Raw genomic sequence first — 17,434 nt, forward strand, 5'->3', positions numbered from 1 at the left:
AGCAACAGGGGAGGGACAGAGAGAGGGAGAGCAGTCAGGAGAGGGGCAGAGAGAGAGAGACCAATCAGGGGAGAGGCAGAGAGAGAGAGACAGAGAGAGAGAGAGAATATTAAGCAGGCTCCACTGCAGAGCCGACTTGGGGCTCAATCTCCCAAACCGTGAGATCATGACCTAAGCTGAAATCAAGAGTTGGATACTTAACCAGCTGAGCCACCCAGGCACCCCACTGCTCATTTTTTCCATTATTTGTAGTATTTTATATATTAAGAAAATCACTTCTCTGTAATAGGAATTATACGTATTTTACATCGAACTGGAGTGCTGTAACTTTCAATAGTTTTGAAATAGTTCCAGAGCACTAACTCTGAAACCAGACTGCCTGAGTTTAAATCCTGGCTCTGCCACTTACTGTGTGACCTTGAGCAAGTTACTTAACCTCTCCATGAGTCAATTGATCAGTGAACTAGTGATATTAATCATACCTACCCCACAGAGTTGTTGTAATGAAAAGAATGAATCTATGGAAAGGGCTTAGAAAATATGTCGCATGACAAGGACTATATAAGTATGTTTCTTCTTTTAATGTCAAATTGAATGTTATTAATTTTTTTTAATTTTTTTAACATTTATTTACTTCTGAGAGACATAGCATGAGTGGGGGAGGGGCAGAGAGAGAGGGAGACACAGAATCCGAAGCAGGCTCCAGGCCCCGAGCTGTCACCACAGAGCCCGACACGGGGCTCAAACTCATGAGCTGTGAGATCATGACCTGAGCCGAAATCAGATGCTTAACTGACTGAGCCACCCAGGCGCCCCAAATGCTATTCCTTTTAGATGCCATTTCAGAGAAAAACTTGTGCTTGCCTTGGCTTCAAATTCTGGAGATAAAATGGAAAAAAAAAAAAAAAAAAAGGAATTGTTTTTACTTTTTTAAACAAATTCTTTTTTTTAACGTTTATTTATTTTTGAGACAGAGAGAGACAGAGTGTGAACAGGGGAGGGGCAGAGAGAGAGGGAGACACAGAATCCGAAACAGGCTCCAGGCTCTGAGCTGTCAACACAGAGCCCAACGCGGGGGCTTGAACTCACAGACCGCGAGATCATGACCTGAGCCGAAGTCGGACACTTAACCGACAGAGCCACCCAGGCGCCCCGGAATTGTTTTTACTTTTGATGGTAACGTGCACCATCCAGATACCCAGCCTTCCTCAGAACAGAGGGTGCTCAATCCATGGGCACGTAGGCCAAGCAGTCACCACATCTACTCCTCCTAATAACCCTCTTCAGTAAGGGATCATCGTCACTTTGTGAGGTAACTGAAGTTCACAGACAGCCAAATGACTTGCCCAAGACCAAGCTCCCTTTTGGCCTTGATTTGCAAATGTTCTTTGATCTTTCCGTGGTGCGCCTGTAGCAGATCCCCAAGGCAGAACCAGCTCTCTGGCCGGCCGGCTGCCATTCACTCAGCTCCGGCCCCAAAGCCAACTCCTTCCTGCCATCCTCCAGCAACCCTAGCTCTTCCGGCTTGAAATCCCATTTGACTCCTCCCACAGAATTCATCAAGCCTCGCAGATGCCTCCTACTGGGAAATGTGTCTCCCATCTACCCTCATTTCCATCCCAGCTGCCACCACTCTGGCTCAGCCCTGACTACCTTTCACAGGAACTGTTGCTGCAGTAAAGCTCCTCAAGAGCCTCCCCGCCGACGTCCACAATCTTTTCCTCTCGTCTCTTCTGCTGTGCTGCCCTGATCTCTCCGAAGCCCAGCGTCAGTCCTGACCTGCCCCATTCTCAAACCTTCGGACCCCTCCGCCCGGTCTGTTCCCTAACATTTGGCCCAACCTATCCGGCTGGTTTTGCTTCCCAGACTCCCTTCCATGCAGCCAAACAAATTCCTGTTCCTTGAACAGGCTTCCAGTCAGGTTTGTTCAGTTTAGAGTTTCTCTCTCTGCCTTCTCTTGTGGGCCGCTCAAGCTTCACAAAGCTGTCCTTTATTGTGACTCTACTCACTTCTCATTCCCCTCGCCACCTCTCCCCTGCTCCACACCCTGCATTTGTTTGTAAACTCCTTGAGAGCAGAAATTCTACCTTATTATGGATTGAAATGCTTTCACATAGAGATACAACTGATAAACCACACAACCCATTTCCTAATTGGTCCAGCCACGCATAGGAGCCTGGGTTAAAAAGGCACATGGTGTGCCAGGCCTGCAAGGGAAAACGACCAACCCTGACCTATTTGTTTAATTTCTTTTTCTTTTTTCAAGCCTGGCCTATTTGGACCCAGATCTTCTCACAGAACCGTCCCTTCTGGCCAAGTGCCCATCACAGGTTTCTAGAAGTTCTGATAGCTGTCAGTTGATACCTGGTACAGAAACAGCATACACAGAACATTCTAGAAATATTGGTATGAACAAACTTTGCGCTGGAGAGAACATCGGAACAGCAGATCAACTTCATTGTTTCATGCAGGCACAAAAGGGTAAAAGACTCGTCCTAGGTCACACAGCAAAGCGGGAAAACAGAACTAGACCTAGGAGCGAGATTCCTAGTGGCAGTTCAGGCCACGCTCCTCTGCACCTTAGAGCCATCTAGGAACAGCAGCCTCAGCCACCTGAGGTCACTGCCCAAGAAGTCACCACCCGTTCCTTTTTCTCCCTCATCTAAGAGACTCCTTTCCCCTTCCCTCAACAAAATCTTTCCTCCTCCCCAAGTCTCAGCTTTGAAGGTAGTAGTCCCGAGCGGCGAGAGGATTTCTCCGGGCTGGACCCATCGGCTTCCGAGAGACAAGGTACCCGTGGCTGGGTTAGGTACCCACCTATTCCGAGGATGCCGCCTCGGAACTTCCGGGGTCAGAACTCACCCTCCTACCCTGCCCGGCCCGCCCCAGACTCGCCGGCAGACACGCGGCCTCTACGCCAGGCCCGGGCGAAGCCGAACCCCCAATCTCCGCCCCCTCCAAGATCCACCCTATTGGCGTAGACAGTCAGAAGCCACGTCCAATAAGAAGGAAGGGGCGGCCACCTAGTCCTATCCGCTGCGACAACACAAAAACGGACGCCACTAAGTGGCGGACGCTCTACCTGGGTCTTTCCGGGTCCTTCCACGCTTAGCCCGTACTGGTGCCGGTCCTGGGCCCGAGAGAGATCCAGAAGGGACGCTCTAAGAAGTAAGTGTCTGCCGACGAGCGTGACCTTTGGCGTCGGTCCGGGGGCCGCTGCTGCTCCCCTCACAGAGCTCGGGATGGGATGGGCCGCGGGGGAAGGCCGGAGAAAGGGGCGGGGAGCAGCCGAGCACGTGGAACGCCGGCCCGACCGAGGCGTGGGTGGGTGGGGGGCTGGGCCGGCGAACTACCGTGCGCGGGCTTCGTGGGCGGGCACAGCGGGGCTCGTCTCGTCTGGTAGGTTCTTCTGCTCTGAACACCGGCGGGGCGGGGGGCGCCGCGAGTGTCGCCGCTCTGCGTCGGTCGCGAAGGAGCGTTTTTTTTTTTAAGCGCTGTTGCTGAAGGTGGCGCCCGACACCTGCCACTAGGCTGGACCGCGGACCCTTGGTGGCGGTTTTCCTGAAAGTTGAGGTTGTGTGCACGCTGAGCGCTTAACGGAGTACTAGGCATTGTGCCAGCTATTTTCCAAGCCTTAAGTAAGTTTCCACCCCCACCAGCCCAGGGAGGTGGGCAGGACTACCTTTGTCAGACGCAGTAAGAGGCCTAGTGCGGTTTCGCTCGCCCAGGCTGACTACTGAACTAGTGAATGGTGGAGCCCCGGGTTGAACCCAAGCTTTCCGAGCTAACCTCCGCACCGAGTTGCGTGTTAGCGGGAGAGCCACCTTTCCCTGTTCTCAGGGTCCTGGAAGCCTCATCGCACCCCGCCCCCCCGTTGACCTCAGTGATACCCCTTTTCCCCCAGGTGGGGTAGTCTACACACCTTGTCCTGTGAACCAAACAGCAAGCAGGAAAGAAAACCGAGACAACTTCCTGGGGGAAACAAAATTCCAAAACCCCAAAGTCTGGCTTTAAATAACAATGGAAATTAGAGTTGGAGTGGTGTTCTGTGGGTGACCAAGCCCAGGGGCCTGACCAGCGGGGGTGGGATTCCTTTTCCACCACTCAATGTGTCCTGCTGGGTCAGATACTTAGCCTAAGCCTCAGTTTCCTCATTGGTAAAATAGTTAAAAAAAAAAAAACAAAAAACTCAAGGTGGGCTTGGCAAGCTCCTAGTAGAGGCCATTTTGTATTCTGCTTTACAAACCGTTCAGCATTAGCATTTTCCACATTACAATCCCGAGTCTCTATAACCTTAATTACCCTGTTAGAGTTTTAGGATGTTTCTCACTTTTAAATATCATCCTGATGCGTAGTAAATCTTTGTTTTTGAGATATAATTCACATACCATAAAATCCACCATTTTAAAGGGTACAGCTGGGTAGGTTTTGTAGTATATTTAGAAGGTCGTGCGACTATCCCCATGATCTTATTGCAGAACATTTTCATCACCCCAGAAAGAAACCTTGGCCCCATGCAGCCCAGGCGCCTCAAAGGGGCCTTGTTGGGCTCCAGGCCGAATGCTGAGGCCCAGCTGCCAGGGCCTCCCAACCTGAGGTCTCCGGTGGGGGAGATGGAGCCTGTACCCCATGCTGAATTTTAGCCCTGGGCTGGAGTAAGGAGAATCATGCCTGCTCCCAGTGTGCAGGAAGAATAGAGGCCCGGGGCAGCCCCACAATCCCACGTGGTGTGGAGTTGATCCCACATGGTATGGAGTTGAGCAGGAGCTGTCTTGGGGGAGGGGGAGTGCCGGTTATCAGGAAAACTGGGATATTCCAGCCGTAGGCCTTTTGGAGAGCTGTGCCAAATCTTGGCCGCTCCTTTGGAGAGAACTGCCTGACTGTGAGGCAAAGCCGACCTACGGGTGAGATCCTCCATCAGGCCTCTACAGAGACCCTAGATTTTGAAGCAGGGCCCGAAAAACTCAGGAACTTGCCCAACTTCTCGATTATCCACAAGTGGAGATTCAGACTTGGAGCCAAAGGAGGTGAACCTTTGAAAGCTTATGCAGCCAAGGCAAAAATGAAATGAGATGACTTTACAGCAACTGTTAACAGCAAGGAATGGGGAAGCTAAGCGGAATTAGAAAGGACAAGTCCGCAAAACCATCTGTTGGGTATGTTGTTTCACAGGCAGAACCCAATTACAGCTAGAGTGGGTGCTATCCAAACAGCTTTCATCTGGAGAAACCTATTGGCAGTTCTGAAAAGCAAAAAGTCAGGGATACCAAGACTGTATTTCAGTTCTATCACTACTGAATTCTATTTCACCTCAAAGTGTTACAGATATACACTGCTGCCTACCAAAATACGGCAAAGGTTAATGAGGAAGGTTTATAGGTTTTTCAGAAGTTCTAGGTATCCACCAGATTATCCACCTCATTTAGATAATGTGAGAACATAATCCAACGATCTGTCTCAGCCAGTACCTCAGGAAACTAAGAGGGCAGCTTTGGTTCCCTGTGAGGCCAACTGCTCCATCCCTGGGAATCCCAAGGGAGCTTGGCAAATCAAAAGCACACCTCCTGACTAGGTTTGCCAACACTGTTTCGGAACTAACTGGGATAAACTCATGGCAAGAGAAGCCGGTAATAAGAGACAAGGGTTTGGAAAAAAGGGAGAATTTTATTTCCGTGCCGGCAACCAGAGGAGGTGGCAGGCTCCAGCCTTAACTGACGTCCCAGCCTGCAAGATGGACACCTGTAGTTTTATAGGGAGAGGTTCAGGAGGGTGTGTGCAAAAGAGCAGACAGGATGTGATCACAGTGGGTGGGTATGTGTATAGCAAGTGAGCGTGGCCGGGGAGGGAATGTTTGGGATGTGGTCTTCGGCGTTCTGTTGCTGTCAGGACTTTGCTGGCCTGGCGGTTGCAATGTTCTGGTCACTGCAAAACATATTCATCAGTGCCTCAAGAAAGTATAATAAGAAAGAAGAACAGTAGGTTTCAGAGCATGAGTTAGGTGGTCCTGTCTATTTCTGGTTTTATGTGTTGGGGTTTATAGTGCTCGCTGACAGCAGATTAAGAGTTCCTTTTCAGAGATTGCTGTCAGCTAAGTGTATTTGGAAGGGGACAGGTATCTACCTGTTGACTAAGAGAGGATCAACAAGCAGATGATTTGAAATGTTACAGAAGAAGAAAATTAATTTTCGTACACTTTTTTCCATTTTTATCTTAAAATGACTCAGAATCCAGGATTACAATAGTACCCCTTGTCTGGGGGGACCCATTCCAACACCCCCAGTGGATGCCTGAAACCATGGATGGTACTGAAACCTGTATATACTATGTTTTTCCTATACATACATACCTGTGATAAAGTTTAGTTCCTAAATTAGGCATAGTAAGAGGTGAACAACAACTAATGATAAAGTGAACGATTACAACAGTGTACTGTGATAAAAGTTAATGTGAACATGGTCTGTCTGAAAATTTCTTATTTTACGGTATTCATCCTTTTTATGATGATGTGATGATAAAATGCCTGCGAGATGAATCAACACGTAGGCGTTGTGACACAATAGGCTGTTACTGATCTTCTGAAGATCTAACCAGAGGAAGATCCTCTGCTTCTGGATCTGATGGAGGATAACCAAAGCTGGGAAGGTGAAACCGTGGGCCTGGGGGTCTGCTGTACTGAACTGTAAAACTTTATACTGGCCTGCCATGTTAAACCTCAGAATGAAGTGCTCGCTTCGGCAGCACATATACTAAACCTCAGAATGAAATGCTGCTGGAAATAGGGGGAAAATTAAGTTTGTGCTGACCTAAAATGGAGGTTTTAAAAAATATTACATACCCCCAGTCATTTTAACCTCTTACCTTGTGATAATGAGTGGGTTTTTTTTGTATCATTACCTTCCTCTTTTTTTTTTTTTTAAGATTATGGATTTCAAAGTGTTTCATATTGCACTGTTCCTAGTCAAGAGTGCTATAGTAAGTAGATAACAGAAACCAAAAGATCAACCAATTCCAGTTAGCTTCTTTTAGGTCGACTCCAGAAAAGGATCCTATCTAGTTGTTCTGATTAAAAAATTCTATCTCATGAAACATTAAGTAAAAAGACCAAGTTTTTTTTTTTTAAACTTACTGAAACATGAAGTCTCATCATTCACTCTGTATATTTACCCTTCAATAGGTGTGTAACCAAACAGAATAAAGGAAATATGACACTAGTGTATCAGTGTTTTACAAATGCACAAGCATAAATTTTAATTTAAATGAAAGTCACATTCAACCTGATTCTGGTTTTAAAACAAACAAAACTGCTGTCATAGTAAAGTATTATATATGATACCATAGCTTTTGTTACCAAAGCTAATAATTTGGTGGAATGTTGCCTATGAAAACATAGACAGGTACACATGGGACATCATAAATCATTTAAAATTCTTGTTTTTGTTTTTTAATGTTTATTTTGAGAGAGAGCGCTCAGAAGGGGGGGTAGAGAAAAAGAATCCCAAGCAGACTGCACACCAGCAGTGCAGAGCCCAACTGGGGGCTCAATCTCATAACCGTGAGGTCATGACCTGAGCTGAAATCAAGAGTCAGTCCCTTAACCAACTGAGCCACCAAGACACCCATCATTTAAAATTCTATAAAAATTTACTAAGTCAGCACCTAGATAAAGGGTGTAACAGTGACTCTTATCCCTAAAAATATAAAACAATGTAATCAGAGTCTTTATCAACTAACCTGGGATGACTGAGAAAAGCAATTACTCATAACAGAAAAATAGACTCCTCAAGAAGCTTCTTTTATAAAGAACCTTGTGAGAGAGGAAATCTTTGTACCAGTGAGTCACTCCCCATTCTCTGCCTTCTCTTCCCCTACTCCAGGCCCCCTGGAAACCACCTCTTCCTTCCCCTCTCTCCTCCCTTTCTCTTTGTATCTGGATTTGCCTATTCTGGAGATTTCCTATACATTGATTCATACAAAATGTGGCCTTTTCTGTCCCGGCTTCTTTCACTTAATGTTTTCGAGGTTCATCCACATTGTAGCAGGCATCCATACCTCACTCTTTTCATGGTTGAACTCTGTCCCGTGGATGTGGTGTATTTTGTTTATCTGTTCATCAGTTGAATGAGATTTGGGTTGTTTCTACTTTGGGACATTAACGAATACTGCTGTGAATGTTACCGTCCAAATTTTTGCATAGATACAGGTTTTCATTTCTGCTGGGTTTTGCTGAGTCATGTGGTAACGGTTGAAACTTTTGACAAACTCTCAGACTATTTTTCCAAAGTGGCTGCAGCATTTTGCTTTCCACCAGCAATGTTTGAGGTTTCTCCACATCCTCACCAATACTTGTAGTTACCTGTTATGTTTTTTTTTTTTATTGTAGCCATCCTGATAAGCATGAAGTGCTAAGTGGTTTTGATTTGCATCTACTTAGTGACTAATGATGTTGAACATCTTTTCATGTTCTAAGTGGCCATTTGTATGTCTATTTTTTTTGCTCATTATTTCATTGGGTTATTTTTCCTCTTAAGTTGTTTATATATTCTGGATAGCTAGATCCTTATCAAATATATGATTTAAAAATAATTTTCTTCCATTTTGTGAGTTGTCTTATTACTTTTGGGGGGGGGGTTCACTTAATAGTGCCCTTTGCACTAAAGTTTTTGATTTTGATGAAGTCCAATTTATTTTTTTCTTATGCTTCAGGTGTTGTATCTAGGAAACCATTATTCCATGATCATGATGATTTATACCTTTATTCAGAGTTTTATAGTTTTAAATATTGAATCCATTAGAGTTAATTTTTATGTATGATGTGAAATAGAGATCCAAATTCATTCTTTTGCAGGTGAATATCCAGCAGTCATAGCAGTTGAAAAGATTATTCTTTCCCTCATTGAATAGTCTTGGCACCTTTTTCAAAAATCAGTTGGGAGATGCATGGCTGGATTAGTCAGTAGAGCATGAGACTCTTATTAATCTCAGGGTCTTCCAATCCATGACATGGATGTTTTTCCATTTATTTAGATCCTCTTTAATTTCTTTGAGTGTTTTATAGTTTCAATGTACAAGTTATACACTTAACCTTATTATATGTATTTCTAAGTATTCTTTTTGATATTATTGTAAATGGAATTGTTTTCTTTAATTTCAATTTTCAGATTGTTTATTGCTAGTATGGGATTACAACTCCTTTTTTTTTTTAATATCTTGTATCTTGCAAACTTGCTTAACTCATTTTTCACCCCTAATAGTTTTTTTGTGTAGTCTTTAGGATTTTTTTTTTACATAAGATCATGTCATCTGCAAATACAAATAGTTTTACTTCTTTTCCTGCTTGGATGCCTTTTATTTCTTTTTCTTGCCAAACTGCCCCTGACTAGAACTTCTAGTACATTGTTGAATAGAAATGGTGAGAATGGACATCCTTGTCTTGTTCCTTATCTTCGGGGAAAACTTGCACTCTTTTCACCATGAAGTATGATGTTAGCTTTGGGTGTTTGTTTTAAGTAGGCTCCACACCCATGTGGGGCTTGAACTCACAACCCTGAGATCAAGAATCCCGTGCCCTAATGGCTGAGCCAGCCAGGCACCCCAGCTTTGGGTATTTTGTGGATGCCCTATATCAAGTTGAGGAAGTTATAACCTTTCTATTTCTAGTTTTTAATCATGAGAGGCATTCTGCATCTATTGAGATAATCGCATGGAGTTTTCCCCTCCATTTATTCTGTTAATATGCTGTATTACATGATTGATTTTCCTATGTTGAATCAAACTTATATTCCTGGGATAAATCCTGCTTGCTCATCATGTATAATCCTTTTTATATGCTTCTGGATTTGATTCGCTAGCATTTTGTTGAGGATTTGTGTGTCTGTGTCATAAGATATATTCATATAATAATTTTGGTAAGTATTGCCCAATCACTTTCCAAAATTAAATCATGTTTCTTTGAAATTAACATTGTTCTAACAGAATAATGGTCTCTTAGAAATTATTTTTCTTGGGGCGCCTGGGTGGCTCAGCTGGTTAAGCATCCAACTTCGGCTCAGGCCATGATCTCACAGTTCATGAGTTCGAGCCCTGCATCGGGCTCTGCTGACAGCTCAGAGCCGGGAGCCTGCTTCAGATTCTGTGTCTCCCTCTCTCTCTGCTCCTCCCCCTGGCTCGGGCTCTGTCTCTTTCTCAAAAACAAATAAAACATTTAAAAAAATTTTTAAAGGGGGGGGTGCCTGAGTGGCTCGGTCAGTTAAGCATGTGACTTCAGCTCAAGTCATGATCTCACGGTCCATAGGTTCAAGCCCCACATTGGGCTTTCTGTTGTCAGTGCAGAGCCTGGAGCCTGGTTCAGATTCTGTGTCTCCCTCTCTTCTCTGCTCTTCCCCTGCCCTCTCTCTCTCAAAAATAAATAGATGTTTTAAAAAATAATATTAAATATTAATATTTAATATTAATATTTTAAAAAGAAATTATTTTTTTTCTTCAAGTACTTACAAGATTCTCTGAAAGGCAAAGCCAACCCCAGCCTTCCACAACACATCTTGCTTAATGCCTGTCTGGCAAAGCAGCTGCAAAGAAGCTGGGATTCAGCATTTTCATCTAGCAAATTGTTGGTGAGCACTTCTATCAAGAATAGTTTCTCGGGACACTTGGGTGGCTCAGTCATACAGGCATCCAACTCTTGATTTCGGCTCAGGTCATGATCTCACAGGTTCAAGCTCCACACGGGGTTCTGTGCTGACAGCATGAGACTGCTTGGGATTTTCTCTCTCCTCTCTCTGCCCCTCCCCTGCTCATGCTCAGTCTCACAAAACAAAACAACCAGCCTTAAAAAAAAAAAAAATGTTTCTCTACCTCAGCTCTATTTGGAGCTGGGTTAATTCATTGTAGAGGAGTATCCTGTGTATTGTAAGATGGTTAACAGCATCTCTGACTTCTCACTAACTGGTAATGTCATCCACCTCCATCACTGCCCCTCCCCTCAAGTTGTGACAAACAAAACTGTCTCCAGACATTGCCAAAAGTCCCCTGGTAAATAAAATTGTCCTCAGTTAAGAAACACTGATCTAAAAACTGATAAATGTGAATTTTCTATTACTATCCAATAAAACTATCTCTAATTTTGAATTCAGATCTTCACTGTATATTTTGCTTTGGATCTACATTTGTCTCAGTCTGTGTCCTCACATGTTGATGACTCTCAAATCTGTATCTTTAGCCTTGTTTCCTCTCTGGATTCCCAGACGCTTTTTACAGCTGCCTGCCTCTGTTCTGCTGGCATCTTGAATTTGGTGTGTACAAAACGAGTCTCATTGTCTTCTCTCCCGCAAACTGCTCTTCTTCCTTTATTCTTGGTCTCCCAGGTCAGGACCCTACCAGTTAGTCACTTACTGGTTCCTCACTCCTCTGTCTCCACCTGTCACATGAAATTCACCTGAGTCTGTCTAAATTCAAGATCCTCTGTCCCAAGTGTCACTTCCATAGCCGGTGAGTTCATCTCCTCTGGTTTGCTGCAGCAGTCCTTAACTTCCAGCTTATTCTCTGCGCTGCCTGTATAGTGCCCTTTCCAACATGGATGTCTAATCATAGCAGAGGCCTCATGGGCTGGCCCTGCCTGCCTTTCCAGCCTCATCCCTCAACCACTTGTACTTTAGGCTCTGGCCATAGCAAACTGCTTGCTGCAGGCTCCTCACCCCCTTGCCTGACACTCCAACCGCAACTCAGACTGTCTCTCCCCTCTAGCCCTTCCACTCAGAGCAATGACTCTCTTCTTTTTTGCTACACCTGGAGAGACCTGAGTCTTCACTTATGAGGCACTGCGGGAACCGGTTCATACATCTACGTCCCTAGTGATCAACTAGTGTCTTGAGAATGGAAACCACAGTTTATTTCTCTCTGCCTGCTCCCCAGGGCTCAGTGGGTTCTCTGTAAATCTGTGTTGAATAGCAAATGAAAGTGCCTAGAGCAGAAAGGGGCTACCTGGGATTTTAAAGTAGCTGCAGGGTTGTTTTGGTGTTTGTTTAGTTCAGTGAACATTTACTGAGAACCAACTAGGTCATGGGTGCTAGGAACAGGGGAAGGAACAAGGCAGGATCTTGGCTTAGAAAATTCACATCACATTTAACATGAGATGGGAGTACAAAGTTCGGTACAGAGTGATAAGGACAAGTGTAATGCATAAAGTGGATACTGAGAGTGAACTAGATCTGTATTCGGGAAGATTCTCCCCACCCCTGAAATAGGCTTCTTAAAAGTACAAAAAGATCCCTTTTCACCATACTCTAATCCTTTCTGTGTTTAGTCTACTTCTATTTGTTGTGACTTTTTAAAATGACTTTGGCTTGGGGTGCCTGGGTGGCTCAGTCAGTTAAGCATCCAACTCTTGATTTCAGCTCAGGTCATCATCTCACAGCTTGTGAGATCGAGCCCAGCGTTGGGCGCCATGCTGACAGTGTGGAGCCTTCTTGGGATTCTCACTCTTTCTCTCTCTCTGCCCTTCCCTCCCCCCCCCCCGCCCAAAATAAATAAATGAACTTGAAAAAAATAAAATGACTTTGGCTTGATGTTGCTTATCAGATTGGTTGATGTTGTCAGCCTCTCATTCTGTTGCAGAACCTGAACCTGTATTTGTGTGAGGTGATGGTGTAGAAATATTCCAAAATCAGCACTCACTAGTTATTATTTACTGTGTCCTCGTCATTTTGTGCCCTTCTTTCGAGAATAAGGTTGCAGGTAGGCCATGCTCCTGCCTCCTGATCTGAAGCCTTTGACTTAACCATTACTGTGTTCTTCCCTGGAGTCATGCATTATTTCATAATTAAAGCAAACTGGGGTCATATGTATAGAATGTGCAGTCTACAGAAATTTTTATCCTTTTATGTCAGTATGGCATCTTTTTCTTCTCTGTTTTTTTTTTTTTTTTTTAATGTTTATTTTTGAGAGAGAAAGAAGAGAGAGTGTGAGCAGGGGAAGGGCAGAGAGAGGGAGACACAGAATCTGAAGCAGCTCCAGACTCTGAGCTCAGCAAGAGCCCAACTTGGGACTCAAACTCATGAACCGCGAGCGAGATCATGACCTGAGCCAAAGTTGAATGCTTAACCAACTGAACCACCCAGGTGCCCCTCTTCCCATCAATTTTCTTAACACTAGTCCTACCTATTTCCCTTTGTCTGCACAGTGCCTCTTAGCTTGTAACTTAACTAGTTAGTAAATACAACTCTATTCTTAAATGAAGATTAGGAAAATTGATCCTTAGGGAGACCCATATGTGTGGTGTCCAGGAGCCATGAAAATGGGTTGCTTAGGAAGATGAATGAAGTTGTTACACTGTTGAACAGAGGTGAAGGCGGCGGTAGTGATATTATTTACAGAGAAGGGAAAAAGGGATAGGTAAAAGCAGAGGGGGAGCTAGGGAGAGATCTTGGGCTCTGAGCCTATTGAGTCTGCTGTCACTTTGGAAGGAGGAGGTGGTGGTGGAAGAAGTGGATGCTCAGGAGGGATGTTAGGGCTTGGAGATGAATCTGTGTTGGCAGGTGAGACGATAGAAGTGTGAAGAGGATCTAGGACAGAACAGTAGAAAACGCACTTATGGGGAAACCAGAAAAGGCTGAATTTGACAAGAGGAAAACCAAGAGAAAGATATTCCAGATGCCAAAGAAAGAGTGAAGCTTCATGGCATCACATGTGGTAGGAATGGACTAAAAAGAGCCCACTGGCTTTGGCAAGTAGGACCTCACAGGAACGTTTCGGCAGAAAGGCAAGGGAGGCGGCCTGAGTGTAGTGGGCTGAGGAATGACTGGGAAACCAACAGGTGGGATGTGTGCACGTAGACCATGTGCTCAGAATACTCCTCTTCCTTTTGGGTCGGAGAGGGAGCTCATACAAATGAAAAACCTGGCCGTGTTCGCGAGCCGAGAGAAGGACGGGAAATTGATTGAACATGCGTGGGAACGGGTGGCCGCCGAGTCTGAGGAATGTGAGCATCAGCCAGGTGGCGTGGGTTTGCCAGGAAGAGGCCCAGGGACGCCTGTTTCTCCAAGACCAGAGAGAAAACCGTTAGAAGTATGAAAGGCAGATGTTTGTGGAAGGAAGGGAGAGAAGTTGGGGTATTCGTTCCTGGCCACATCTCTCTTCTCTGTGAGGCAGGGACCTATGCTAGCAAGTAAGGGCCAGAAGAAAGTGGGAAGAGTGTGAGGACAGTGGTAACACCCTGCGTTGTCGAGAGTGACTCCAACTGGGTTAATTCATACTGTCCCAGCAGAGGATGACAATTTAAGACAAAATAAGACATTTATGATGAGTCCACATCCTCAGGGCTACAGACTTTGCTTCACTAGTGCTCCATTCTGACACAGGACTGGAGAGCGTCTGGTGAAAGTAATCCGGGTTATGGGATGACCCAGTGGGGGAGGCAGGCTGACTGTCTGAAGCAAGCAAACTGAGCACTTTGTTATAGAATTCGCAAAATGTTTGGGTAAGTACTAGACCAGAAGTCCAGACTTTCGGTGCTCTGATGCTAATAAGCATTCCCCACTCAGAAGTATAAGTTGGAAAATAGAGGCAAATAGATTTCTAGCCTATTCTTTGGCTGCATTCAGCCCTCGAAATGTTTTTCTAATTTTGTTATGGCATTTGAATATGGTTTTAAAGTATATTCAGTAAAAAAAAAAAAAAAAGTATTCAGTAAGATGTCCTCATTGTCTCCCACGGGTTGGAGGTGGGGGGACCCACCAGGTGTTGGAAAAGCATGAAACTCAGAGCAGCTGATCCCTGTACCACAGTTTGATCTTTTTAAGACCTCTTACTGTGATTCCCAATGTTGAAACTTGTGATTCAAGTGCTGGTTTCAGGCTATATAAGATTTGAAAAAGTCATTTGAAATATGGCAATACGTGTCATTAAGAAGTGTTTTTATTTCATTTTTATTTTTGAAAATGCATGTGCACACCTGTCCCCTTAACAGCTAGCATACTTCAGGAAGTTAAAACCTTTATACGGCATGTTGTGAAGTCCCACACACTAGCTCTCCTTTAGTTATTTCACAGTTTTCCCTGCTCAGTGCTGGAATTGTGTAGGAGAAAGTGTTCACTGTCACCTGTTCTCTATGAATAGGGATGTGTGTGGATTGAAAGAAAAATTATATGCTCTGGTGTTACCTGGTAAAGAAAGAAGAATAACCTAAGAATTTCCATGCCAGCCTCAACTGCCATCTAAAGTAATTGTGAGAATCTGTCATCACCTCACACAGTGACCCAGGGAACCAGAGGTTGGCAGATTGGCAGGCCAGGTGTTAACTGTGAGGTAGGAGAACTGTAGCCAAAGAAGTGGCTTCAGGAGCATGGGATTTTTTCGGTATCTCCTATAAAGGAGGCAGCCTTTATAGGCGAGGCTTGGTGTGTTGGCTCTGGTGAGAACCCATTTTGAGCCATCCTTTTGCCTAGCTCTGAGCATGAAGGAACTATCAAGAAGCAAAAAGGCGCCTTGGGTGGTCAAGCGTCAACTCTTGATATCAGCTCAGGTCATGATGCAGAGCCTGCTTGGGATTCTCTCTCCCTCTCTGTCTGCACCTCCCCTGCTTGCTCACATGCACTCTCTCTCTTAAAACTAAACATTAAAAAAAAAAAGGCAAACGGGCGCCCGGGTGGCTCAGTTGATTAAGTGTCTGACTGTGGCTCATGTCATGATCTCACAGTTCGTGACTTCAGGCCCCGCGTCGGGCTCTGTGCTAACAGCTCCGAGCCTGGAGGCTGTTTCAGATTCTGTGTCTCCCTCTCTCTGCCCCTCCCCTGCTCTCACTCTTGTCTCTCTTTCTCAAAAATAAATAAAACATTAAAAAAATATTTTTGTTTAAAACAAACAGAGAAGTGGGGCGCCTGGGTAGCTCAGTCGGTTAAGCGTCTGACTTCAGCTCAGGTCACGATCTCACGGTCCGTGAGTTCGAGCCCCGCGTCGGGTTCTGGGCTGATGGCTCAGAGCCTGGAGCCTGCTTCCGATTCTGTGTCTCCCTCTCTCTCTGCCCCTCCCCTGTTCATGCTCTGTCTCTCTCTGTCTCAAAAATAAATAAAGGTTAAAACAAACAGAGAAGAGCATACACACACATATTTGTATGTAAACTTTTTTTTTTCCCTTTTAGGAGCAGAAATGCATAAAAACAACAGGCAGAATAGAAGACGTGTGCGAAGGGGCCACCAGCAGAACCCTTGGTTCAGACAACACGTTTCTGACAAGAGGCAAGTGCTGCTGCCCAGTGCCACCCCAGCACGTGCAGCCTGTCCGTGAGCGGGAGTCACAGGGTTCTCATCAAAAGGCAGGGTCTGAGCTGGGGCCCAGTGCCACTGCTGCAGGTCAGCCTGCCCACCACCAATTGAGTAGTTAGGAGATATGGCCGGACTCTTTTCTTCTGAGAGTGACCATGACCTCTGTACAGAGTATTAGCCAGAGGCTTAGAAGGAGACCTTAACAGATAGAACTCAAGAGCCATTTTTCTGTTTTGCAGTCTTTTTCTCTCTCTCTCCCTTTTTTTCTAGCCAATGAAAATAGCTTCCCGGAGACCTGATTTCATTTAGCCTAAGTCCTTAGAAATGCTAAATATATAATATTGTATATAATAAACACAAAAAGGTGTAAAGAATAACACAATGAATGTCATGTACCCACTACCTAGTTTAGAAAGTAAAACTTAGTCTGTACTCAAAGTCCCCAGCATAAAACATGTTCCATTCTCAACTTATTTTTCTTATGGCCAGAAGTCCTGTTGGCCTTGAGCTGTGGGGAGTGTCTTATCCTGCTGTAGGTGGGCATCTTGTTCTGGGACTGGACTGTGTTTCTTTCATGCAGAAATCTTTGCACAGCCCCCTCCTCACCAGAGAAAGCCTGCATGCCAATTTCAAAATTCTGCCGTACTTCAGACCTCCTTCTAACCTGGACGGGTGTCTTAACTACAGGGTCAGAAGATGCCAGATACCAAGAAGCTTCTCTAGAACAGATTAACCTAAACAGTAATAAAAACCACCAAAGTGTTGTGAAAAGAACAAGGGCTTTGGAATCAGAAGGTCTAGGTTTGACACTCTGCTTTTTCCTATGTGAATTTGGGCAAGTTACTTCACTCTGAGTCACCCTTGTACAAGAGCTAGTACAAGGTTTGCAATACTGTTATGTAAAGCCTCTGATGGGCTTCCTGCCTCTGAGCAGGCCCTTCATACACGGTGGGCCTCATTAGGTGCAGGATAAAATCGGTGACTCTGAGCCAGAATCCCAGACTTGACCCATATTGTGGAAATATAAGGACGGTGCCCAGTGTTTGTATGTTTTGTAAGGAGAGCTATGGATATTTTGGGGGGCCCGGGCCTTCGCACAAGAGTCCAATGTGCAGCGAAATGTGATCTGTGCAAAAAGAGCACTACTCTTCCTGGCAGGTACTGTGGAAACACGCCAGGCA

The 17,434-nt window shown here is 45.0% G+C and overlaps 1 protein-coding gene across 1 annotated transcript in view; it reads right to left on the reverse strand.

Annotated features, from left to right (window-relative positions):
- The window catches only part of DPF3 (double PHD fingers 3), a 304,745-nt gene extending 301,493 nt beyond the window's left edge, over window positions 1-3,252 (reverse strand). The window contains exon 1 of the mRNA XM_058739560.1: window positions 3,083-3,252. The gene's annotated coding sequence lies outside the window, so the exon portion shown is untranslated. The remainder of the gene's footprint in view (window positions 1-3,082) is intronic.
- Window positions 3,253-17,434: the final 14,182 nt, after the last annotated feature.

This window comes from Neofelis nebulosa, chromosome 7 (genome assembly GCF_028018385.1).
Source record: "Neofelis nebulosa isolate mNeoNeb1 chromosome 7, mNeoNeb1.pri, whole genome shotgun sequence".
In the NCBI taxonomy this organism is placed as follows: domain Eukaryota; kingdom Metazoa; phylum Chordata; class Mammalia; order Carnivora; family Felidae; genus Neofelis; species Neofelis nebulosa.